This window comes from Calidris pugnax, unplaced genomic scaffold (assembly GCF_001431845.1).
Source record: "Calidris pugnax isolate Ruff unplaced genomic scaffold, ASM143184v1 scaffold388, whole genome shotgun sequence".
Taxonomy (NCBI): domain Eukaryota; kingdom Metazoa; phylum Chordata; class Aves; order Charadriiformes; family Scolopacidae; genus Calidris; species Calidris pugnax.
The window spans coordinates 60,995-86,039 of NW_015091104.1; the positions used below are offsets into that span (position 1 = coordinate 60,995).

The window sequence follows — 25,045 nt, forward strand, 5'->3', positions numbered from 1 at the left end:
CCCAGGCGCGGCGGCGCATGCCCGGCGCGGCTCCCGTGAAGGTCAGCCGTGGCCTAGCGGGGGACGCGCGGGCGGGGACGGCCGGACGCGCGGGAGGGAGCGGCCTTAACCCCTTCCGCCCCGCCGCTGAGCCAGCCCGGGCCCGCCCCGCGGGGGCATGCCGCAGGGCGAGGTGCGGAGCGCACCAGGGCGGCGGCAGGGGCAGGACCTTGAGGTTTCCCCGGCCGGAGGCGGAGGACAAAGCAGAATCGGGTCCCGCGCAGTGTTTGTGCGACTCCCGCGATGGCGCATTCCGTTGCCGGTAGCAGGCAGGGAACACGGAGAGCGGCGCCAGGCCCGCACTCGCCACGGCGGCAGGACACACGTTGCCCTAGGTCACCCTGCCGCTTCCCGGGCAGCCGGGAAGGTGCTGCTTTATTTTCCTAATGAGTTATAGATAATGAGCTACAGCTGGTCCCGTCTCCATCAACAGTCGGCTGTTTTGTTGTATCCAGAAGCAGGAGGCTGTATTATGAAGTGTTACTGAATTTCAATTTAATACCATACAATATGTATTGTATTCTATCTGGATGTTGTTAATTGGCAATACATAAAGAGATTTCCTCAGAAGAACGTCAAATTACAAAGTTCCATTCCATTAAGGAATGTCAGACGCACTGTAGCCATAGACTAAGTAAAAAAAAAAAAAAAGTAATAAGAAAACTAAGCTCTTAGTATGATTGTAATTCTCCAAAACTTTAGAAAATAAAACAGTAGAAGTAGCTCTTCTGTTTTGCAAATGGAAAATAAGGCACAAAAGGATGGAAGTAACTTGCCTGGCATCACCTGGCTGACAATGAAACCTGTTTCCTGCGATTCTCCCACTCACCACAAAACAGCTGCAACGCATCTCCACTATCGGGTGGAGGTTACAGGGCAAAAAATGTCTTTTCACAAATAAAGAGAAAAATAATAAAATATATTTTTTCATAAAAGTGTAGAAAATGAGCACCTGTGCTCTTTTAGAAACTGCCTGGCTCAACCCAAGCCTTCCTCAGCAGCTACCAGTGTTCTGGCAGCTCCCAGCCACCTCTGGTCCAAATGATCGTGCTGTGGGACTTGTTCTGTACTTCTTGTGTTCCTCTACCAGGTCTTGGAGGCTTCATGCCCCACTGTTCCCCTTCGAGTCCTCTTTACATTATAGTCCAAAGCCACTTTATTTCCGGGAAAGGCTGACATTCTTCCTCCTGACCTCTTGGGGCTCTGACAGGGCGCTTTTCACCCCCAACTTTGTGTGTTTTGCTTTTACTCCTGTGCTATTATTCAAGCTTTTAAGATTGTTAAACTAAGATGGTCCTGCTAGAAAAGATATGATCCAAGCTGTTGTTCTGGGGAGATGTCTGCAGCTGCTTTCAATTTTTTGATGTGCAGGTAATTGAAGAAGTACGTGAAGGTGCTCACTGCCTTAAAAAGAAATGGCTCCTCTCGCCCAATTTAAGTCAACAGCGCTCTGTTCACTGAAACTTAAAATATTCTCAACAGTGTTGGAATTGATGCAGTATGGCATAGAAAATGTACTGAAAAACAGACAGCAAATATCCCAAGATTGCGGCTCTGCTTATTCTAAAAAAATGACCAATGTTCCTGAGTTCAGAATTATTCAATATTCTCATTAACAATATGCATAATGAACTAGAGAACACGCTTATTGAATTTCCTAGCAACATATGGTTTGGAGGGGTTACAGGTATGCTAGGATTAAAATTAAAATCCTGAGAAGCTGGAGATACGGTTTGAAAAAACAGGACACAATTTAATTGGAAATAGTTTGAGGTTCCACATCAAGGTAGAAATCAACAACTGTATAAATAGAAGATGGAGAACAACTGGCTGAAGAGCATTATTTTTTCTTCAGAAAAAATATTTGGGGATATAATAGATCATAAACTGAATGTGGGCTAAAAGTACTACACTGACACAAAATAAGCAGACCAAAAAAAACCCATAGTAACTGAATGCTGCCCCGCTTCTCTCGTCCCCTTGGTGGCAGTATAAGCAGCGACGACAAGGCTCTAGATCCTTCTTTGTCTCCTCCACATTTTGTCTCTGCCTCTTCCCCTTCCCTTGTCCTCTCCACGGCACAAGTAGTCCCAGCTCAGTATTTCCCTGAGGCTGCAAAATTAAATTTTGCCAGTATTGCTGTGGAACCCTTCCAAAGTAATCCTTCTGTTGTGGTATGAATTGTTAATGTCTCAACCAGACTGTCCTTTGCAGTGTGGGGTGCTTTGCATCAGAGAAAATGTGTGGGAGAAATCAAGATGGTTCAGGGGAGAATAGTGTGAAAAGAACTGTAAAGCCACAAAAGAGACAAATAACAGTGTTCAGATATCCAAAAGGCTGCTGCAAATACCAGAAAGAGCTGCTCCCCATAAACCCAGTAAAGAAATAATTGACTGAAATTTCTCCTGGGAAGATTTACAGTAGCCATTAAAGAAGAGGACAGCAGTTAAGAGCAGAGATGTTCTGGGACGGTTTGTCCAGCTGGATGGGAATCTCCGTCACCGAAGGCCTTCCAAGAACAGGTTAGAGAAGCATCTGTGCAGAGTGAGGCGGGTATAGATTCTGACTTGGGTCACGACACGGGACTACCTGATTCCCAGGGGTTCCTTTTGCCTTATTTCCCTATGGAAACTGTATGGAATTCCATAAGACAAAGACGAGGCTTTTTTTTCTATCCACGGTGGTTTCCCCTGACAGATTCCACAGATGTGATGCAAACAAGTTTAAGCCAATCAAAAAGGGTCCCTTAATTTTCTTATTTTGGAGAAAATACACATCTGATTGCTACAACAGTGTAAAGAATAAGTAACACGCGTATGCAGATTGCTGTCAGTTATCCTTTAAGACTTCCTAAGTATCATACAGCTTTTGTACTGTGGCTTTTTGCTCTATTCTTGATTCATGTATCTTCAACTACCAGCTTGCATCACTGTCTCAGACCTACCTTTTTATGTTAGGCTTTTCCACTGTTTTAAAATCTATCTGCAATGAAGAAATACCATAAGCAATTTGTAGCATGCATGAAAAAAAGAAAGAAGACTTGAAATAAAGGCAAAAAAAGAACAAATGAAGGCAAAGAAAAATGTTTATCTCTGCCTGCAGAGGCTCCAAACATTATTCTGCAGAGGTAGAGAGATAATTACAAACTTACATCCTGATTATTTTAAAAGCAATCAAAGGCAACAGCAGGGATACCAGAAGATGGAGAAAAAGATGTGTAATACTATAGGATGAAAAATAACGAGTCATCAGTATTCGCCATACCTATATTTTACCCAACTCCGCACAATTCTGTGTCACCTCACAGTAAGCTGTCCAGCCCTACCATGCCTCTGCCTCCACACCTCCCTCCTCACCAAACCCACTTCCTGCAGCTCACGTGGTGACATCTGTGCGTGGCTCCTCACACCTTCTTAAGGACGGAGCAGAGCACTGCAGGCAACAGCCCACAACACTCATTTTCTAGCCACGAGCCAGAGCAGAGCTGTAAAGTATGAGAAGTTAGCAGGAAGACCTGGCTCCTGGTAGGAGAATAAAGAAAACAGGAGGTTTCTGTTTTTCAAAGGTGAAGGTGATATCCTCTAAATAGAGAAAATCTTGGTGGGGAATCTGGGGGGGGAGGAGCGGATAGAGAAGACAACCTGTCAACAACTACCCCCAAACCTACTGCCCCCTCATCCAAAAAGCTAGGTATCTTCATGATGGCTTTGGTTGTGTGGGGGGATAACAGCATCATAAAGGATTCCCCTGCTATCACTAGTTGACAGAACACAGACTGGGGAGCCACTGGGTCAGCAAGTCACTGCTGTATAATCAATAGCACCCATGTCATACATAACCTTTTCAAACATTTACTGCATAGCACTTTAAACCTTGGCATTCCTATGGGACAGCTGCTAAAAAAAATTAGTTCCTCGAACACTCTTTTAGTATATCTGGCTATTCCCATTTAGTCTTTTACCGTCATTGCCCTTAATGGTTCTTCTTTGTGTGTAATGTTCATGCTTTGAAGCATTTATACAGAGCAGTCATAGCACTCTCTCCTCTCCATGTCAGACTAACAAATGAAGCTGCTATTTGGCCTCTTCAAACCAAGTGCCCACGTCTCATTACTCCATCAGCCTCTTCCATGTCACAGTTAACCTGTCTGGAGCAAGGGTGAGCAGAGCTGCACCCACATCTCCAGGAGACCAGGGTCTCATGTGGCATTAATACCTCTAACCAGCAGAATCTCAAACAAACTTTGCCAGGTTCACAAATGCCTTCCACAATAGTGGGAAAGAATTTTTCACCGAAAGAGTGGTCGGGCATTGGAACAGGCTGCCCAGGGAGGGGGTGGAATCACCATCCCTGGCTGTGTTTAAGGGCTGTTTAGATGCAGTGCTGAGGGACATGGTGTAGGGGATGACTTTCGACTTTGTAGAGTAGGGTAGATGGTTGGACTCGATGATCCCAAGGGTCTCTTCCAACCTAGACGATTCTATGATTCTAAGTGGACAAATGTACTGGGCTGTTTCTCCTCCTTAACCACTGCCCTTAGATAAGCCTCCAGCTTACAGTGCTGATTCCTGCTACAAGTCCCCAGGTGCGTGACTATGCACTGTATTGTCACCACGTATCATCTGGTTTCTACTTGTGTAGTCTTCAGAATCATCCAGTTCTTTCCCTATCACTTATTCTCTTCTGCTTCTATGATAAATTTGTTGACGACGCAAAAAAAGGTAATTACTCCGGTTCCTATTCTTTGTGCCATGGGTGTCACTGAAAATATTAAATTACATCAATCCCAAGGCAAATTCTGAAGAAACTGCAGTGTCTTTTGTGTCTTCTTTACTGAGCTCCTTACCTACCCTGCCATTCTTCTATTATCTGTCTTCTGAGTCCCAACTGTATTTTCAGCTAGCACCCTATCAAAAGCTTCACTGAAGTCTAGATAAATAAGACGCACACTATTTCCTTTGTGTAGAAAATTAACTGAGAAAGAATAAGTTACTAAACTTACACTGCATTTTTAACCTATCTATGCCCTCCTCATGCTCAGTTATTTTCTCTTTCAAAAATCATTCTTAAGCCTTGTGTGGACTTAGGATAAGACTAATGCAACTGCCTAGAGTATTCTTGCCCTTCTGTATTATAGGAAAGCCAACAGGATTTCCTGTTTCTTTATCAGGAAAAAGTATTTTTTTAAAGCCTGTTTTAATTAAGGTTAATAATGCTAGGAATTATATCCTGTTCTCACTGAAAATCATTTGAAAAGTATCTCTAGTTTAAACAAATCAATAATAAGTAAATACTGACTGAAGGATGTATTAATACGCAAAGCTACATAAGAACTAAGGAACAGTCTCAGGAAGCTCTGGCAGACTGGAGAAAGCACATAACCAAAGAAGGAAAACAAAGCAATCTTGGCATAGACTGCCTAATAAATCCTCCTCCCATTTCAACTAAACTCCTAGAACAATTAATAGGTGAATACACCCACATCAGACTTAGAGCACAATGGAAAAACTGAGAGCAACAAGTAATATTTGTGATCATAAAAAAACTGCATTGCCAGACAAACCCAAGTGTCTTTTTAAATTATTTTATTTAGTAGAATAATGTCAACAACTACAAACAGATTATGCCCCCAAAAAGTCAAACGGTACATAATTACAGCAAACATCAATTACTTTGGAAAATGGCAGCCAGTGGGAAACGGCAAATGTAACTTAAATGCAACGTGGTAAGACACCATTATATGCCTGAAATTCTTAACATGAACATAATTGGTATCTAATTGCCAGGAAAAATAAAAATTACTGAAAGATTATAAACAAATTATAAAAACAAGTGGAAGGGAAGTGACTACTAAGGACTCCAAGGGTGGGTGTTATATCCAGATCGTTTTACCTTCAAAGATCTAGAAGACAGAAGTAAAAGACATGTAGATTAAATCCTCAAATGAGGAGATTTTGGAAAAGTTTTACAGCCAGTCAGGACCGAATTTAAAAAAAAAAAAAAATAAAAAAACCAACAACAAAAAAAAAACCAAACAAACGGGCCTAAAATGTTAGACAGAAATTTAGGCTGGAAAAACTCAAGCAGGCAGTGGAAAATAAATCCTGTGGTGAAAGAATTGTGCTGCCTCTGTAGCAGCAGGTAAGAGGGTTTTCTGATCTTTTAGCGTTCCACTCACCTAGCACCTAAGTACAGATATGAAATCAGAGGGATATGGAAGTGCCTGGCACAGCGACTGACGGCACAGAGACGCGATTACAGGGCTCGGGCTTTGGCAGGACGATGGGCTTTCAACTGAGGCTCTTTTTGAGCCACTGAGCATTGCAGAAGTGGGAATGCCTGGCTCCAGCCCAGCACTACGGTTTTTGTCCCTGTCCCTCTCCCCAAGGCAGGGCACAGCCAGTGGGCAGATTGCAGCTCACAGCAACACACCGCGTACACTTCCAGGAAACAGCACATCTAAGTGGCAATGGTGGCACAAGTTACTCATTAAATGGGTTTCAAAACATATGTAGGACAAACACGGGCAGAAGAAACAGAAGTTGGATCATTATGACTTTCAGCACTTTGTAAAATAAACAGAATTTACAATGGTAAAACTCAAATTACAGAGGGGTGTGTTTGTGTGTGGACATGAACTGTGAGAGGGAGAAGAGTTATGGGTTGTACCCTCTGCTGTATTATCTGTCACATTCACCGTCTTCCCATTTTCGGTACTTGGCTGTTTCTTGGGCCAGAGAGTACCGGGAGGTACAGCTGAAAACAGCATCGTCTCTGGCCTTTACAGTACTCAAGCAGAGTTAATGGAGGAGAGGGAGCAGAGTGGAAGGCAAAGGGCACCGTCATGCTGAGGGGCAGGACCTGGCACACCAGCTGCCCAGCGGGCACTGCATTCCTGCTCCCTGCACCCCCTGCGTGGCACCTGTTTTCTGATCAATTTATACCCAGCCTGCAACTTGAAACTGTAAAAACAACACACTGGAGCGAGACTTTGACTACCCTGCTCTCTCTTGGGAAATAAGAGAATAAGAATCCTTCTTCAAAGAGATTCCCAAGCACTCAGAACATGTAGATATGATACCGCAACACTGAATGTTAATTATAAATATGATGCCAAATAAGACGACAAAAATCTCTGCTAAGGTTATATAGAGAAAGGCTTTCTAAATTGTTAGTTATAAGCACGAGATACCAAGAAAATTAGAAAATTCTTTAAGTTCCTTTGGTTAAGATCTTGGATATTAATCTGGAGTAAAATATTCACCTAGTCTAAACAAGCATAAAACAGACTTTAAAAAATAGTGAAAAGTTTATGTAATGAAAGGTCAATCCCTAATATCCCAACCATAAGAAAAACAAGGAGCGGAATACTGGTGGGGTGAAATCCAACACTCAAAAAAACCCAAAACCCTAGCCCTATTTTTGCTCTTGAGAAAAGCTTCTTTTGTTTATAACATAACTGATTCTTTTCCTACTGCATCTGATCTGTAACAACTCCTCCACCCAACTGATTTTATCTTAACAGTTACCTTTTTTTTTTTCCAGTTTCTCCACCTTCTTCTGCTATTTGAATCAATCCTTTCTTTCCGCAAACTCCTGCCATTGCATATCTAACCACTGCAATTCTGTTTTTTTTGGACTTGACAAATGCCTTTTTTTTTTTTGTTACTCTGATTAAACCCAGAATGCCACTGGCAAGAATTTGCTCTGAAACCGACTAAAATGCAAAACACAAGAGTAAGAAACTGCCCACTTCTGCATCCCTCTGTATTACCCATTTGCTGATTTTACCCCACTGCAGGACAGCTTTGCCACGTGTTTATCCTGCCACTGAGCTCCAGCATGCCTTGCCTCTGCCACGGCGCTGCCTCCTCTCAACCATCACAATTCCTCATGAGAAATAATTTAATCAAGAGTCAGTTGCAGCCTTAAGCCCCTCTCCTTGCTATGGCCTTATTTTAAGACTCAGCATTGCTCTTCCCTATTTTCCCCTTTATACGTTACCTCCATTTATTTATCAAAGGACCAGTTCTGTGAACCCTCTCGCGTGCTATGGGACACAGTTCTCTGACATTTCAAACCAAAGCCCTGCAGGACACCTTCAGAAGATGACTGTTCTGTTTGGCAGCTGGTGAAGAATGGACCACATACAACCAACATAAGAGTCTTTCAGCTTCCGATCCTGCTGCAGTGTCCCAAAATAGCAACCATTAGGATCTTTCCTGTAGCAAAGCATGCAAGAGAGCAGGAATCAGTCAAATGCTCTTTCAGTCATTTGCTCTTGGCGAGAGGACAGAAGATGCTCTCTTAAGGCTAGCGGAGATGTGATGTATTCTCTTGATTCCTATAGCAAGGGTGCAGTGTCTGCTCCTGGACCACAGGCCATTGCTCTCTCCTCACAGAAGCTGCATGATCATCTGCCACTGTTAGTGCCACCCTTTCTATCTCCTCTCCCACCCTAAGCAAACGCTGAATTCCAGGGTAGCTGACACTTGCAGGACCGGAGCGCTGCAATGGACAGATACGGGCTCTTTACAAGGGGAACTCTCTTTACCCGAGAGTGCGCCTGGAGTCCATAGAGCTCTGCCTTGGGATAAACAAAGAATCACCGAGAGCTTATCGGTCAGAAGCAGCAGGCAGGCCTGGTGGGTGTCTGCTACAGACCACCAGCTTAGGAAGAAGCAGATGAGACCTCAGCCAGCAGGAAAACCCCTCATGTTCACAGGCTCTGTTCGTCATGGGAGACTTTAACCACCTCAGTCTGCTGAAGGGATAACAGAACAGGGCACAAGCAATCCAGGAGGCTTCTGGGGCACATTGAAGATTCATTCCTAACACAGGTGACTGAGCAGCAGACAAGGAAAGGTGCTCTGCTGGACCTTATTCTTATAAACAAGGAAGAATCGGTCAGGAATGTGAAGGTCATGACAGCCTTGGGGGGACCATGAGATGAAGAAGATGAAGATGGTTTTACTATGAGGGTGGTGAGACACTGGAACAGGTTGCCCAGGGAAGTTGTGGATGCCCCATCCCTGGAGGTGTTCAAGGCCAGGTTGGATGTGGCCTTGAGCAACCTGCTCTAGTGGGAGGTGTCCCTGCCCATGGCAGGGGGGTTGGAACTAGATGATCTTTGAGGTCCCTTCCAACCCTAACCATTCTACAATTCTATGAGTCTATGATTCTATGATAAGAAGTTCAGGAATACGAAGCTGCATTAGGAAGAACATTACCAGCAGGTCAAGGGAGGTGATCCTTCTCGCCACAAGAGACCACATCTGGAGAGCTATGTCCAGTTCTGGGCTCCCCAGTACAAGAAATAGATGGATATACTAGAGCGATGGTTAAGGGACTGGAGCATCTGTCATAATGACCCAAGGCTGAGAGAGCTGGGATTTTTTTAGCAGGGAGATGAGAAGGCTCAGGGGGTCTCTCATCCATGTGTGCAAATACCTGATGGCAGGGTGTAGATAAGACAGAGCCAGACCATTCTCAGTAGTACCCAGTGATAGGACCAGAGGCAATTAGGATGAAATGAAATACAGGAAATTTCATTTACACATAAGAAAGGTTTTTGTTTTTTTTTTTTACTGTGGACAGGTTGCCTAGAGAGCAACTTAACACAGTCCCTAAAGATACCCAGAACTTCACTGACCTTGATACTCAGCAAGTTGCTACAGCTGACCCAGCTTCCAAGAGGCAGGCTGGACCACCTGATCTCCAGAAGTCCCTTTCAACCCCAACCATTCTATGATTTTATGATTCTACTCAGGAAAGACTTAAGCATTACAAGTAACTGAAATACCCGCCCAATCAACACACAGTAGATTCACACGAGGAACCATGGAATGGAGACTTACAGCAGAAAGGCAATGACAGAACACCTGGAACACCCTTATCTGGAAATATATATGCAGACCGAGCTGCTCTTTCTCTTAAAGCACAGCAAAATTATAGGGTGCAGAGATGGGCAGGAGAATCGGGGCTTAGAGGCGCCAGATCGGGAGCAGTGATTGAAAATGCTAGGATTTTTTACCTTAGAAGATAGGTATTAGAGGGTGAAACAGTATGATAACGAAGGTAAATAATGCACTTCTGTTTACTACCCCTTACTGCAGGACTAGGAAGAAGCTACTGGAATGACAAGGAGGCTGATGATGAAAAAAAAAACTTTAAAAACAAACACACTGGTTAGTAATACCCATACATAATACATACAAATGTGTGTAAAATACTGGTTCTAAAATACTTTTCTCAGTCCATCACTTTGAAATGATTACTGTTCCACTAGTGCTTCTAGATCCCACACCTCCTATTTAAAAAAAAAAAAAAAAAAAATCAAGACGATCAAACCAGGCTAGGATCCTCATTCTGGTCCTTGCTAAATATAAGCTTGCTCCCTTAGAAGAGCATCACAGTCAGTTTAAAAGAAGTGGTTCCTATTAAATATAATTTGTTTACTGTATTAGCAGTTTCTTATTTGGTGGTAGGTAGTGGAGGTAGACCTGTCAATGCTTCCCATTTTTCAGATCTGTCTGTCCACCCCTTTCAAAGAGTGTATCCTTTCAAAGAGTATCAGAAACAATCTGATGCCTCTCTGGCTAGAAAGAATACTGCTTTCCTGATGAAGAGCTGCAAAGAAGCCTTCAATGCTGGCAATTAGTGACTGAGGAAAGGACTCCTAAAATGAGAACAGTAGTGCACAATTAATCTGTTTTATACAGGGAGCTGGGAACAGCACCACACTATTGGCGCTCGCTCCTCGTCAGCTGCAGGATCAGAGCACCTGAACGTGCCGACAGCCTCTGCTCCAGGTACCAGTAACAAAGGGCTCGGCGCCTGCGCTGTTGGGCTCTGAACAGAATCTTCCCTGGGAAGCCTTCACAGTCATTTCCATGGGAACAGACATATGCCTTTCTTGTTGCCGAGGAGACAGCCACTGCTTTTTGAGACTGGTGAACACTGTGCCCAAAGCATTTCAGCATCTTTAAGATCATAAGGAGCTTTACACAGGCATAATCACCCACCCCCCCAAGAACATCAATCATTCTCTCTGTTCCTGTCTTTCAGAACCTGTTTTAAGCATGTTGATATGTCAGATTATTCCTAATATCTGGGTTTGATATCAACATTTAAAATGACACCGTCAACCTAAACACCTCTCCATACCTGCACGTTTTTTCTACTATTGTCCTGTAGCTCTTCCGATTCACTCTCACTGACCTAACTTGCAGTAAAACCAATTCCTTCCTCTCCATGGGTTTCCCATGGTATTGATCTGTACTGAGAGAAAAGCAGGTTGGCAAAGACAGTGTCCCTCCTTCCTCCATCCTCTCCCACTTCCACTATTTCTAAACAGAAAACACATTCGTAGAACGAAGGGGCTCTGCGTCCCCGAGGCCCGGGGCGGCAGCAGCGGCACCGCATGGAGGCGGCGGCGGATTCCTGGCTTTTCCCAAGGAGGGCCTGCAGCCGGCGGTTCCCTACTGCCCCTCGGCGGCGGCGGGGCAAACTCCGCAGGGCGGGATGGCCAGGGGTCCGCACTGCAGCCCCCCAGCCCGGGGAAACGCTCCTCGGGCTGCTGGGGAGGAGCGGTGGCAATGGCCCATCTTCTTCTCTTATGGAAGCAATTTTGATGCAGGGAACAGATCGACCTAACCTCGGCAACACCTACGTGAACCATCATCATCCTCGTTACTTGTTCCACCTGCAGAGCCTCCTACCTGTGATGCAAGGGGACATAGAAGGTGGGCAGTCACAGAGGAGAGGTGCCTGCTGCGCCAAGCAGCAACTTGCTGTCATTGCCCCCTATCCCTGAAGTCACTGCTAGGTGATGCCATAAGTTCAGCCAAGAGGAGAGAGGACAGGAATCCTCCATATCACTTGTCCTGTCTGCCTGACAGGCCTGTCCCAGGGAAGGTAGCCCAGCTGCTGCCTTCAGCTCTGGAGCCCTCAGCACAGGAGAGACATGGACCTGTTGGAGCGGGGACAGAGAAGGCCCCGGAGATGCTGGGAGGGCTGGAGCCCTTCTGCTGTGAGGACAGGCTGAGAGAGGCTGAGAGAGGACAGGCTGGTGGGGTTCAGCCTGGAGAGAAGAGAGGCTCGGGCGAGACCTTAGAATAGCCTTTCAGTACTTAAAAGGGGCTTATAAGAAAGATGAGGACGACCTTTTTAGAAGGGCCTGTTGCGATAAGACAAGGGGTAATGGTGTTAAACTAAGAGAGGGCGGTGAGACCCCGACCCAGGTTGCCCAGTGAGGTGGTGGATGCCCCATCCCTGGAAGCATTGCAGGCCAGGTTGGACTGGGCTCTGAGCAACCTGGCTAGTTGAAGATGTCCCTGCTTATGGCATGGTGGTCGGACTAGATGGCCTTTAAAGATCCCTTCCATCCCAAACTATTGCATGATTCTAAGGCAGGCTGCAATTCCAGCAGTTCATCTCTCTCTCAGACTCCCTGATACTCCTCAATCCACTCACCCCATCCTGAAGCTCTGTCACTAACCAGTTCCTCTGCCTGGGCGCATCTCCCACAGCTGTGTTCACTACCACTGCCCAGTACTGGTGTAACAGTAGGAAGCCCAAGGAAGGCTTTAGAGCCACCTGGGCTAAACCATGCATTAACAGCCAGAGAAAACTGCATGAGGTTCCTCTTCTGCAGGGGATGGAGGCCATCATCCACCAGTCAGATGTGTCATCATGGGAAGTTTGTTCTTAACTAGGGACCCTGATCCAGGTTGTTGCAGGGAGACTACCGAGGCTTGTCCAGGCCTTCAAGCATCACCCCTTGCTGCTTATCCACATGGTGAATAACACCCTGCCTGGGGAGTCCTGGAGCAAATCCAGAAGGATGACAGAGCTCTGGGTGCAAACGGGAAGGACACGGCACCCCAGGTGATCTTCCTGGCCTTTTAGGTCCAGTGGAAGGCTCGGGTAGGAGCAGATTTATCCTGGAGGTTACCAACTAGCTGTGTTACCGTGTCAGACAGAGCTTTGGCCTAGGTGACCGTGGTTCCCTCTCTGAGGAACAAGAGCTGCTCGCATAAGATGGGAGTAATTTGACAACATGGTGCAGGAGCACCTTTGGCCATGGGTTCGTCAACCTGGTGAGGAAGGATAAGAGAACAGCCCGGTGTGTTACAGAAGGGGGTAACAGCTCGCGGCTGAGTGAAGGAATGGAGACAGGGTGGAGGTACATGGTGCAGAGCAATGGGAGGGGGAACGCCCTTGGGAAGGATAAAACAGATCAGAAGGGACCCACTCAAAGTGCCCGCACACAAACACACACAGCCTGGGAAACATGAAGTCCAATAAATTATTCTAAGCATACATTTACATTTTTTGTACTTCAGAAACTCCCAGAGATACTAATTATCTGAAGGAAATGCTTACACATATTTTAAGGCTAGAAGGCCTCTTACAACAATTGGACCTTACCTTACCTTATATACAATGGCACCATTTCTATGCTGTCCCTCTGGCTCACCCCAGGAGAGTATTTAGGGCCAAGTAGCATCATATTCCTCCCCTGTTTTCATACTCCTCAAAGATACTCTCAGCCACTATCAAAATACTGTGTTACACCCATGACGTGATCCAGGACAGTTGCCCCCACAGCACCAACCAACAATCCCTCACTCAACAGATTCTTCACAAAATTTACTCTAACTTAAAAGCTATAAGGATGCTGGAGAGTCAGGCAATCCTGATTGAAGGATTTCCATTGATCTAGGATCTACTGTGAACTGATATCCATTCTTCCACTGTTTAATTGTTCTCCTTGTAAAACTACGCCTTGCTTCATGTTTCAATTTCAATACTTCCAGCTCCCAGACAGCTCCCTTTCCACCTTACCAAGGCTGCCTGGGATGCCTGTAGCCACATACTTTAACTAATGGCAGCAGCAGCAATAATTTCTAAATTCATACAAAGCAAGAGGACATGCTAATCTTTGTTATGCCTATCGGAATAGAAATCCATGTCTTCCCATAAAATGGCCTTGCAAACTATCGTCCCCTTTCTTTAAAATCAGAACAAAATCCCTCTGTCAGCCTCTCCCAAGTGAATGAAATACAGTGAGTCCTTGTGGTTGTTCACTATAAAACACTATTTAATCTCTTTGTACATCTCTTCTGAACACTTTTTCATAGTCCATCAGCCTTCCTTAAGTGCAGACAACTGAAATGAACCTGTATTACGGTAATATGCCGTAATGTCCCTAGAATGGAATCATTCTCAGGTCATCATGGTCCCTGCGTAGGCGTGCTGCTCCAGGCCAAGCTACATCAGCAGAGCCAAGTACCTGCTGCCAGTTTTGCTGGAGAATCATCATCCATTCTATTCATACTGGGAAAATTCAGCAATAACCTATAGGTGCTTGAAGGAACTAGACTGAAAGTCTGTAAATAAGAAGTGACCTGAAGTACTTACAGTGAAAATAAGCAAGTACTTCATAATATAACCCTAACTGTAAGATTGTTACCCACCTTAACTTGTAATACTTTTATTGAGGGATTAAATGTCTTCCGTAAAGATAATGTATAATGTGTGTTCTAATTTGTAACTATTTTTCTCCACAATTCAAAGTTCTGGTACTACAACAATTAACAAGGTGAGGATCTCCAAAAGCCAAGTTCTTAGATCAAGTCGGGTTCCTCCTACCCAGCCATCACATACAGATACCTTCCTGAAGCCAAAATGTTCTCCCCAAACAAACTGAAACCACTTCCCGCCATTTACTTTTCCTACTTTTTTTACCCCAACAGGAACAATAGTAGGTGGCAGGCAGGCAAAAGAGGTTAAGTTGTCCCGAGCAAAGAAAGCTCTCCATATTTACAGCTTTTTTCCCCAATACTTTTTGCATACTCTGCAGCTGGCTGTTTTTCCTTTCCTAATCTGCATTTTGTGTCCAAAACAACCCCTAAGCCCACCTCCAGAACTCTGGTCATTCACCAGAGCTCCCTAATCCTTCCCCTATCATTTATTCTTTTCCTAATTTTCTTACCCTTTTCAAGGCTACTGCTTCCTAGCGCACCACTGCTCCTCTGCCTTTTGACCCCTTCCTCGGCCGAGTATTTCACCGTGCACCCAGACGTCTTCACTGATGCAAAGAAACACTCTGCTCTGGGCTCTGGCCAGGAGCGGTGCTGCCCGGGAACACAGACTGCGCAGCAGAAACGGAGGAGAGTTCAGGTGTGACAAGTGGAACAAGCCTCCCCAGAGCGGTTCAAGGAGAGAAAGAGGAGAGAAAAGGCAAGGAGATTCATACGTGGCAGTGCAATCTGAACAGCAAATGAGCCCCCAGGGTAGCATTAAGTACAGATAGATCCTTGCTAAAATATTTGAGAACTTCCCACTCTTTTCATCTGAATTGAGAAATAGATTTCAGAGGGTTTCATTTTAATTTTCTCTTTGAAGTAGTGGTTTTGTTTGGTACCTGCTAGGTTTGTTTTTCAAATTAAAAGCAAAGGGACCCTGCTATGCACAACACTCACCACACAGCAGCACAACTCTCCCATTACGCTTTTCTCTCAGTTCTGTGAATCCAGAATGAGAACTCACCCGCCTCTATCACCCAGGCCTACTGGATGGTATGATCTGAGACATCAGTGTTCTGCTTCTGTCCAAGGCACCTTCATCCTTTCATAAAACTCAAAGAAAACCCTAAACTTCCAGGGACCGCATCTATCCACACCATGCAGAACACCCACAACGTGACTTACTAAGAAAAACATAATTGGGCTCGTGAAGTTTTACCTCCTTTAGGTGAAACTCAATTTTCAAAAAAAAGGTCTATCTTCATCTTTCTTCCCATCTTAAGTACACTCTATAAATACAATGAAAGTATTTTTATATTCAATTTTAAATCAGTATAAAAGACTTGTGTAGGTATGGGAAGCCTACATAGTTCAGAGGGCTAATACACAAAAGAAATAGCAAAGTCAAAGATGGGGAAGGGAGTTCCAGCTAAAGTATTTAACCTCTTTTTTTTTTTCTTCCTTGAAAGTTGTGTAACAACGACTGACATCTGGAGAAAAAAAGCTTTTATCATTTATTATCCTCAGACTTTTAACAAACACTGTGGAAAAATTCACATTTCTGACACCATCAGCTCTCAGACCAAACGTGCACTTCACCAACAGTTAGTACAAGATGCTCAGAGACAGACTGTAAGATATAAAATTTAAAAAAATAAGATCTTTTGGGTTGGTTTTTTTTCACAACTACATCAAGTATTCTAATAAACATACCCTTGTACATTAAAACTTCTCATACGATATGGGTAGAGCATGATAGCCACAACACTATTATTGCAAAACCCGAAACATATATATTCCCCTTGTAAGACCTTCCTGTTTCTAACAGCTTGAGTTTACTGATATCCTGCGCCTGAGGTACCATGTTTAACAGCGAGCGATGGACTTGTCTAGTACCTGTGTTTGAACCCATCTACACTGTAGACAGCTAAAACATCTTTTAGTAATAAACACTACAATCTAATTTGCCATGAGCTGAAAAAAACTCCAGACCTTTGTGTTTGTTTTAAGCCTGTTACCTGATAATTTCATCACACGTCCACATGTTCTATAAATCGTAAGTCATATGTTCTATAAATAGCAACCTGCCTTTCCTCCACAATGACTGGTTATCTTCATCTGTCATTTTCCTAAAGAATTCTCACATACCTCCTGTGATGGAAATGTCTCCACTTCTCACTATCCTTATCGCTTTTTCTAAAATTCTTCTACAAGTCACTGCATCTGAAGGGACACAGCACTACATCCACTCCTCAGGACACAGGTGAACCATGGACTTATACAATTATAACAATAACTTCTGTTTTGTTAATTCTTTTCCTGTAATATCTAACCAAATTTTCCATTTTAGTTGCTATTGCTAAGCTCACATTTGCAGAGAACTCTCCATAAAGATGCTAAGATTTCTTTCCTAAGCCAAAAGAGGTGATTTTGACAACAGCATGGCCACATTGGTAGACTTATTTTGTCTACCCACCTGACATACGAATTCATCAACCTTAAATTTATTCTGCCATATTATCATCCAGTTTTGAAACACTCTTCCTCAATCTTAAGAGATGGGTTTAGGTTCTACTGCACTGAATAATGTCACATTATTGGCTAATTATGTTGCTTCATTATTTACTTCTTTAGAAATGATTCATCACACACTTTACCAATAGGAAACCAAAAAGGCACTCCTTCCGTTCAGAAACCAAACATTTATTTGTTTTCTGCAGTCACCACCTCCAGCAGCTCCAGGGCCCAGGGATATCACTATTTCAGGCGAGACCTCTCCAAAGCTACCCCTGTAGTTTCTTAATGGCTCAACAATTAGTGAAAGTATACTTTTGGTCTTTGTCCCTGTTATCCTTTGACTAGCAGGTTCGTGTCTCTGTGTGGTTTTCTTTAGCATTTCTTCTGTTTACTTACTATCCCCTGAAAATGTCCTGACCGCATGAACTTAATGAAGAAGAGGTGTACTGTCACCATCTACATACTCTTGTGATTTCCTCATGAAGTAAAAGAAGGGGAAGTGCCAGGTCCTGAACTTGGGAAGGAACAACCCCAGGCACCAGTATTTGGTGGGGTCCACCCAGCTGGAAAGTAGCATGTCAGAAAACGACCCTGTTAAATATACTAACAGATGAGCATGGCTGCAGCACTTGACAGAAGCATTCACTCAGAAAATAAAGTCTGAAGGAGTTATGAAGAGCCTGACAGAAGATATTACAGAACACGGTATCAGTCAGTAGTACTCTTTTGCTTTTATCAGCCAGTGCTGGTCACATCTCCAAAAAGTACACAGCAGAATTAATAAAGATACAGACATGGAAAGACTAGGCCAGAGAGAAGGGATGCCATCCAGGCTGACAGGCTGGAGGAGTGGTCCCATGTCAACCTCAGAAAGTTCAACAAGGACAAGTCATCCCTGGAGGTATTTAAAAGACAGGTTGACATGGTGCTTAGAGACATGGTTTGTGTCCCATCTCATAGATGGGGTCTCACCTCTACTCTGCCCTGGTGAGACCCCATCTGGAGTACTGTGTCCAGTTCTGGGCTCCCCAGTTCAAGAAGGACAGGGAACTGCTGGAGAGGGTACAGCAAAGGGCCACAAAGATGATTAAGGGCCTGGAACATCTCTCTTACGAGGAGAGGCGGAGGGGCTTGGGTCTTTTTAGTCTAGAGAAGAGAAGACTTAGGGGGGATCTAATCAATGTTTACCAATACTTAAAGGGTGGGTGTCAGGAGGATGGGGCCGGTCTTTTTTCAGTGGTGCCAAGTGACAGGACAAGAGGAAATGGGCACAAACTTGCACATAAGAAGTTCCACCTAAACGTGAGGAGGAACTTCCTTACTGTGAGAGTGGTAGAGCATTGGAACAAGCTGCCCAGAGAGGTGGTGGAGTCTCCTCCTTTGGAGATATTCAAAACCCGCCTGGAGAAGTTCCTGTGCAACTTGCTCTAGGTAGACCCGCTTTGGCGGGGGGGTTGGACTAGATGATCTCCAGAGGTCCCTTCCAAAACCATATGATTCTATGTTTAGTGATAGCTTTTTATCAAGGTTAGGTTGATGGTTGGACTAGATGATCTTACATGTCCCTTCCAGCTAGACAATTCTATGACTCTAAGTGCAGGGTCTGCATCTGGGTCAGGGAGATCACCAATACCAGTACAGACTGGGGACTAATGGACTGACAACAGCTCTGCAGAGAAGGACCTGGGGATACTGGTAGATGAAAAATTAGACATGAGCCAGCAACATGTGCTTGCAGTCCAGACCACATCTTGGGCTGCATCAAAAGAAGCATGGCCATCAAGTCAAGGGAGAGGATTCTTCCCTCCTCTGCTCTGTTGGTCCTGCAACGACTTGTACTGGCCACTGGCCACTAGAGCCTGATCAGCACACCAACAGCTCAGTTATTATGCGGTTATCCCTATGACCTCAAAGAAGAATATAAAAAAATAAGTAACCTTACAGTATGTCCCTTCTCTACTGTGGAAATGGAAAGCTTACAAAAATTACCTACAATTTACATTTAAAAATCATTCCTCACTGACCTAACAGCTGCAAACACAGCTCTTGCTCTCCATCTAGACATCACCTTTTAAATGTAGATTCTATGGTTGCCATGAATCATATGTATTCTGCCAGGGACAAATGACTGGTTTAAATATTTTAAAATCATGAATTCATGAATTTTGAATATTATGCCTTGTTAGGCCTTGCAATTTCACCAAATGAAGTCCAATTTCTTTCACATCATCAAAAGCACGTTTGCAAATCAAAGGCCACATGCTTATCAAAAGTTAAGTTTATATGATTTCCCACTTCAGTGCAATAGCTATACCTATAAATTTAAAAATATTTGATTCATAAATTGTTTTTTCTTCTCTGCAGTTTAGGATCTTGAAAGGAATTGAACGGCCTTTAAACAAATTATTTTAAAAATTTAATTCACAGGCATAGGATAAAAACTTTTAGGGTAAAAAGTAAAAGATACAACATTGCTTAGACTCTGAAACTGACATCCTTGGAGCAGGCAAATTCCTCAGTCTAGCTAAGGGCTTCATTTCAGCCATGGGGACAGTTATATTCAAAGAGAAATGCTTCTATCCCTAGCTTTGGAAAACTATCATAGACAAATACAGCCATCATCATGATAATAAGAGTACAAAATAGTAAAGGCTGTTGGACTATCAGAGGCCATAAAGGAAAGGACAGGAAGTTTGTCTCTCAAACACTGGAACCAATGAATAGAGAGTTTTTTAAAAAACGGAAGGAAGATCAAAACAGCTTTCCATAAAATTTGTGGGACCCTTGTCCAGCACTGTCAAAACACCCAGGTACAAGAATGACCACATCACTGTTACTCTCATGTTACCCCTGTGATTATCAGAATCACTGAAGACGGGCATCTCAGGCTTTCAATTCACAAAAATCAGACATACTTCACTTGATGACCTCTGAGTAACATTTCCTAAACAAGGCCCACTAGCCACTGTCTACATTATGAAAGCAGTATGGGGAACACAAGCAGTAACTCTGTGAGCTACAAGAAAAAGCACGCAAGTTGTAGTTATTTGCTTGTTACTATGCACTTAGGATACTTCTGTATAAATGAAAAACCTGGATAACTCCTGTGGTATAATACCAGAACTCTTAATTTTATATTAACTCTTAATTTCTAAATTTCTTAATTTCTAAAGTTATATATAACTGTTATATTTTAAATTAAGAACGATTCAGTTCGTCCAACCACACCTTTCCAGAGACGCTAAGTTTCTGAAATGCTATTCAAGGGGAGACCAGCAAATTCCAGATATTAGCCCAAGCACTGTTTGAAAATTACTATGGTAATATCGCACTAGAGGAGGAATGAGCCCCAAGTGATTAAGAGTACTGAAGGTTCAAGTTAACACCTTACCTTTCATCAAAAAACTAAAGGAGTTTTAATACATAAGCTCTTCTGATTCCATCAAGGGTTGTGGACACCGTGCAGGAATATACATTAGTAAGTATATTCTGCATTAACTTTAACATCAATGGGTTCTTAACAAGTTAGTCAGCATAGAGAACATGGCATGTGATAGTCAAAGGAACAGAAAGAAATGAAGTGTCAGAGCTGAAAAGGAAAGAAACTTTCCAAGATGTCAACTAGAAAAAGCCTTTTGCCACATTTGCTGCATGGCATTCAGCGGTCATCTTGAACCCTACACCATCCGTTAAGTGCAAACACAAGGATTAAAAAAAAAAAAAAATATATATATATATCACAAAAGCATGTCCTGCTTAGCAGGTTATTATTTGCTTTGTCTTTACTCTCATCCATACCTCACCTCTATGTCTTCTATCATTTGGGACCAGAATGAGAAGAACTACCAAACTGCCTTTCTGAAAGACATACCCTTTCTCAGCAACAGCTGTAAGCTGGATACAGCTACCCACTACCTTCAAGAATATGCCAAAGCGAATGGTCCTAGAACCCTCCCTGGACTCAGAATCCAAGAGAACATTCAACTGAACAGAAAAGGACAGAAAACTGATAGAAAACATAATCACAGAAAACTGGAACAACTCCTTCCAATGAAGATAACAACATTGAAACAGCAGACCTATGAATTTGGGGGATATTCTAACATTGTTTACTCCAAACTGCTGACTCCATAATTCCATGGCTGCAAAAACTTAAAAGGTATGTGGAAGAAAAAAAAAAACACTCAGTATTTGCCTCATTTGCCTATTTGTTTTCCACATATCCATTACTAGTCAGAGACAGGATACTTTGGTCTGACTCAGTGCAACACATTTCTTAAATTCATGTAAGTGATGATTGGTAGACTAGTACCAGTATCTCTCTGTACCAGACCTTCCCTGGTTCAGCCAGAAGCAAAAAGCCAGAGGTAGCAGGCACTGGGCAAAGTTCATAACTGAGACACAGCAGGCTAGGCTGGTTGTTAAAGGGCCAAATCAGATGACAATAACAAGCCTGATGTGTCTTAAAATATAAAAAACCCCTTAGAATCTAGGCTATTTATTTCCAATTTCCTAGGCTATTTTTTTCCAGTTCTATTCCAAAAATAGAATGCGTTTTTCTACCAGAAAATTTACTAGTGAAGTGACCTGTGCAGATTGTGAAAAGTGAAAAGGCACTGATCCAGCTGTGGGAAATACAAAGTCCCATACAGGCTTCCTGTGTACTGACTGGGAAAAGTGACAGATGGATCCAGGTGGATATTCACCAGTGGAAGCAACAAAAAGTACAGGACTAATGGTAGAATATAAAGACCTGAGTGGCCGATTTGAGTATCTTACCACTGAGATGACCAACGTATATCCAGCACCAGCAGGTACTAGAGATACCTACCTTCTTCTACCAGTTGGGAAGAGCTAACCATGCTAATTTAAACCTGCTGTGAGAAACATGGTAACCCTACAAATCAATAACCATCTGACAAAAACTAATCACATTTACTTGTGGGTAATGGAGCAATGAATTACCACAAAGAATACCTGCTACTACTCCTCCTCTTCATTCTTTCCTCCATTAGACCTGCTCTCAGGAACTGCTTTCTCTAACATCAATTGCTCTGAGCCAGTCTACTCTGCCTAATCAGCGCCTCCTCTGCCAGCACCAGCAGAACCTATCATAAAAGTAGTTGGCTAGTAAAAGGACCAGCTTCGGTCTGCAACAGCAAGCGGGCAATTCAGGACTTAATTTAACAAAATAACACTTCCCATATGTCCGAAGGCAAACATTTTCCAGTCCCAGTAAAAGTCACAGACACATTCTTCCCACCTCAAACAGGTCATTTTTCAAAGGGCTAAAACCTACCTGTACCAGACAAGGTGGCTGATGAACACGCAGAGTCACATGTGTAGAGACAAAGAGGAAGCAAGAAACTTATCCGACAGGATGGGGCAGGAGACCAGGTATTATGTCATGATGAATTAGCAGCAGGTATTCTCCTTGACCAGAAGCAGGAACAGGTCTAGGACAGCAGGCTGAGGATGCATTTGGATCCAGTTCTGAAAAGAGAAAGTACATACTAAGTGAGAGGGAATATACAATATAAATAAAATTTCCTAGAACAGCCACAACCAACCCTTGTGACACTCCATAAACAACACAACTTAAAAAAAAAAAAGGGGGGGGGGGAAAGCAAGAAAGAAAAGATGCAACTGACATAGCAATTAGGGACTTCTCTGCAGGCAGATGCATGTCCCTGTTGCCGAGACAGTACTTTGGCCAAGGCACTAGGCCATCCTTACAGGCTATTCAACTTACAGATGGGAGCCAGCTTGTATCCGGGGAGACTGGAGAAAAAAAATTAAGGAAGTACACTACTTGTGTATAACCTGCCAACATGCTGAGGCACAGGGTGGTTAAGATTGGAAGGGATTTGCCTGGGCTAACCAAGAAGCAAGGGATCTTCTTACACAGATGTTGTCAGTTACATTTCTGCCATCAGACATCTCTGGCAATCCTTGGGAAAGAAGGCCAGTTTTTTTAACCAGGAACTGTAACCAAGTCCACATGCTTTCATTCTTAAAAAAAAATCAAATCCTTAAAGGCTATCAGAATACTCTAGCAATTCAGCTGTCCTGGAAAGATGGCGAGAACATTGCAGACTGGGAGAACTACTGATCCCACAGATTTAAAGTATCATGAGGCAGCTTCAGTGCTGCATATTCACAATAGGTTCCAGAGAAGGTGAGCCAGGGTAAGAAGGGAAAGGGAGCTGCTCCTTGGGAGGAGCTGAGCCAGCTGCACCCGTGTACACAAAGCACTGTTGCTTCCTACAGCTCTCTACTGTAGGCGATGAAGTAAAGAACAGAGGTGAACACCAGCACTTACAGGTGCAAGCTCTTATCTAGTCATGCAGTTAGAAGAAACTGCTCAAAGAATGGATAGGCAAGACAGGGAAACATGAGCACCACCGTGCCAGTCTAGGCAATGCAGATCAGCACAAGAGCAGACAACTCCATTGGGGACAGTAACAAGGCTCGAGGTCTAGCAGGGTCAAAACAAAGGAAGAATAAAGGGCAGAAAGAAGATCATGGTGAATTGTGCTAAAGTAGAGCTGAAGTCAAGGAAGGACAGAGTCTGGGAAAGCAGTGGCGAGGCAGAATGCAGCAATGGAGGCAGTGCAAGTGAGAAGGGCTGGGCCAGGAGAGTGCATGGGTACAGAAAAGAACATCACTGCAGAAAAGGAGGCAACCAAGGGCTGACAATGAATCTCACCCTGCCTTAGGGACAAGGCCAGGCTGGGTGCTTCTTCCTCACAGAGGGCAGGAGACTCTGCCAGGGAAGAAGGGCTGGTTTCTCATGCTGGTGTCCCCATGGTAAACAGCAGGTTGTTGATTGCTCCTTACGCAGCACCAAGGAACTGGTTCTTTTCAGAAGCTGCAGGACTCCCCTGGATGGGCAGTGGTATGAAGCCAGTCTCCCCAAGAAGGGCAGTGCAGGCAGCACTAGGCAAGGGTACTGCACAAATGCACCCCTAGATCATGCTAACTGACGAGTGACCTTGCTTTCTCCTCCATTCCCCATTCAACTTCTACCTCAGTCTTTCCCAGCAGCAACTTGCAGACAGGGTCCCTCCAGAGGCTATGCTGACAGAGGAAACAGAGGAGAGTTCAGGCCCCAGGAAACAGGATGTAGGGCAGGAGTAGCAATCTTGTGGCACCCAAGTAAGATGGTTTGCCTGTGTGGGAAGTCAAGATCTTCTGGAAGGCCATGCAGAGCATTATTCTCCTACAGAAATGGATCAGTTTGTCCTGAGAAAGTATCTGGAACTATGTAAGCTGAGGGGCAGCTTAGAGGCAGCAAGACAAATACTCTCTCTCAAAAGGTCCCATCTCCTGCATGAAGGGTGGTTGTTCCTGGAGCACCGGAGACAGTCGTCAGTCGCAGTAGAGCAGCGGGGTGTGCAGTGTCTCCAGCGACAGGGTGTTAAGAAGAGGACCCTCCTCTCCAGAGGACTATACCAGGGCAGGCTGGGTGATTCCAGATGAGTGCTGGTGCCTCCCTCGGGATATTCAGCCCCGAGCAGGCCTGCAGCCCACTTTGGGGAGTGGTAAAGGAGTACTGCACTTCCCCGCTCTGCCTGCTTCTCCAAGCCAGCTGGGTCCCTGCGACGCAAAAGCTACCACAGCTCGGCGGATGCGGGGGCGCAGGGGGACACCCGGTGGGTGCCGGCCGGCCGGCCGCAACTGCGGACGCCGAGTCCGACGGGAAGAACAGGGAGAGCGGCGCGCCAGCCGTCGGGGTGTTCGAGCCTCCGGCTCAGCGGGGAGCCGAGCGGCAGGAGCCGACCGCCGCGGGAGGGTGCACCGCCGGGCGGCACATCGGCGGCGCGGGGCCCGTCGCCCGGACTCTGCCCGTCTCCCGGCCGGGCGTACCCCGCAGGCAGCGCCGGGGCGGGGGCAGCGCCAGTGCCTGGGGCTGCCACTGACGGGGGGCAGTGCCCGGGCGGGGCTGTCCCGCTGCC

General features: G+C 44.5%; 1 protein-coding gene across 2 annotated transcripts in view; it reads right to left on the reverse strand.

The window, feature by feature from the left end:
* SMARCD3 (SWI/SNF related, matrix associated, actin dependent regulator of chromatin, subfamily d, member 3) overlaps positions 1 to 25,045 on the reverse strand; it is an 84,620-nt gene that overhangs the window by 58,418 nt on the left and 1,157 nt on the right. The window contains exons 1-2 of one of the 2 annotated variants that reach the window (XM_014957996.1): positions 23,797 to 24,872; positions 22,387 to 22,580 (exon numbers count right to left, since the gene is read on the reverse strand). The gene's annotated coding sequence lies outside the window, so the exon portion shown is untranslated. Of the gene's footprint in view, positions 1 to 22,386; positions 22,581 to 23,796; positions 24,873 to 25,045 lie in introns of those variants that run through there. The other variant, XM_014957997.1, reaches the window with a different exon arrangement.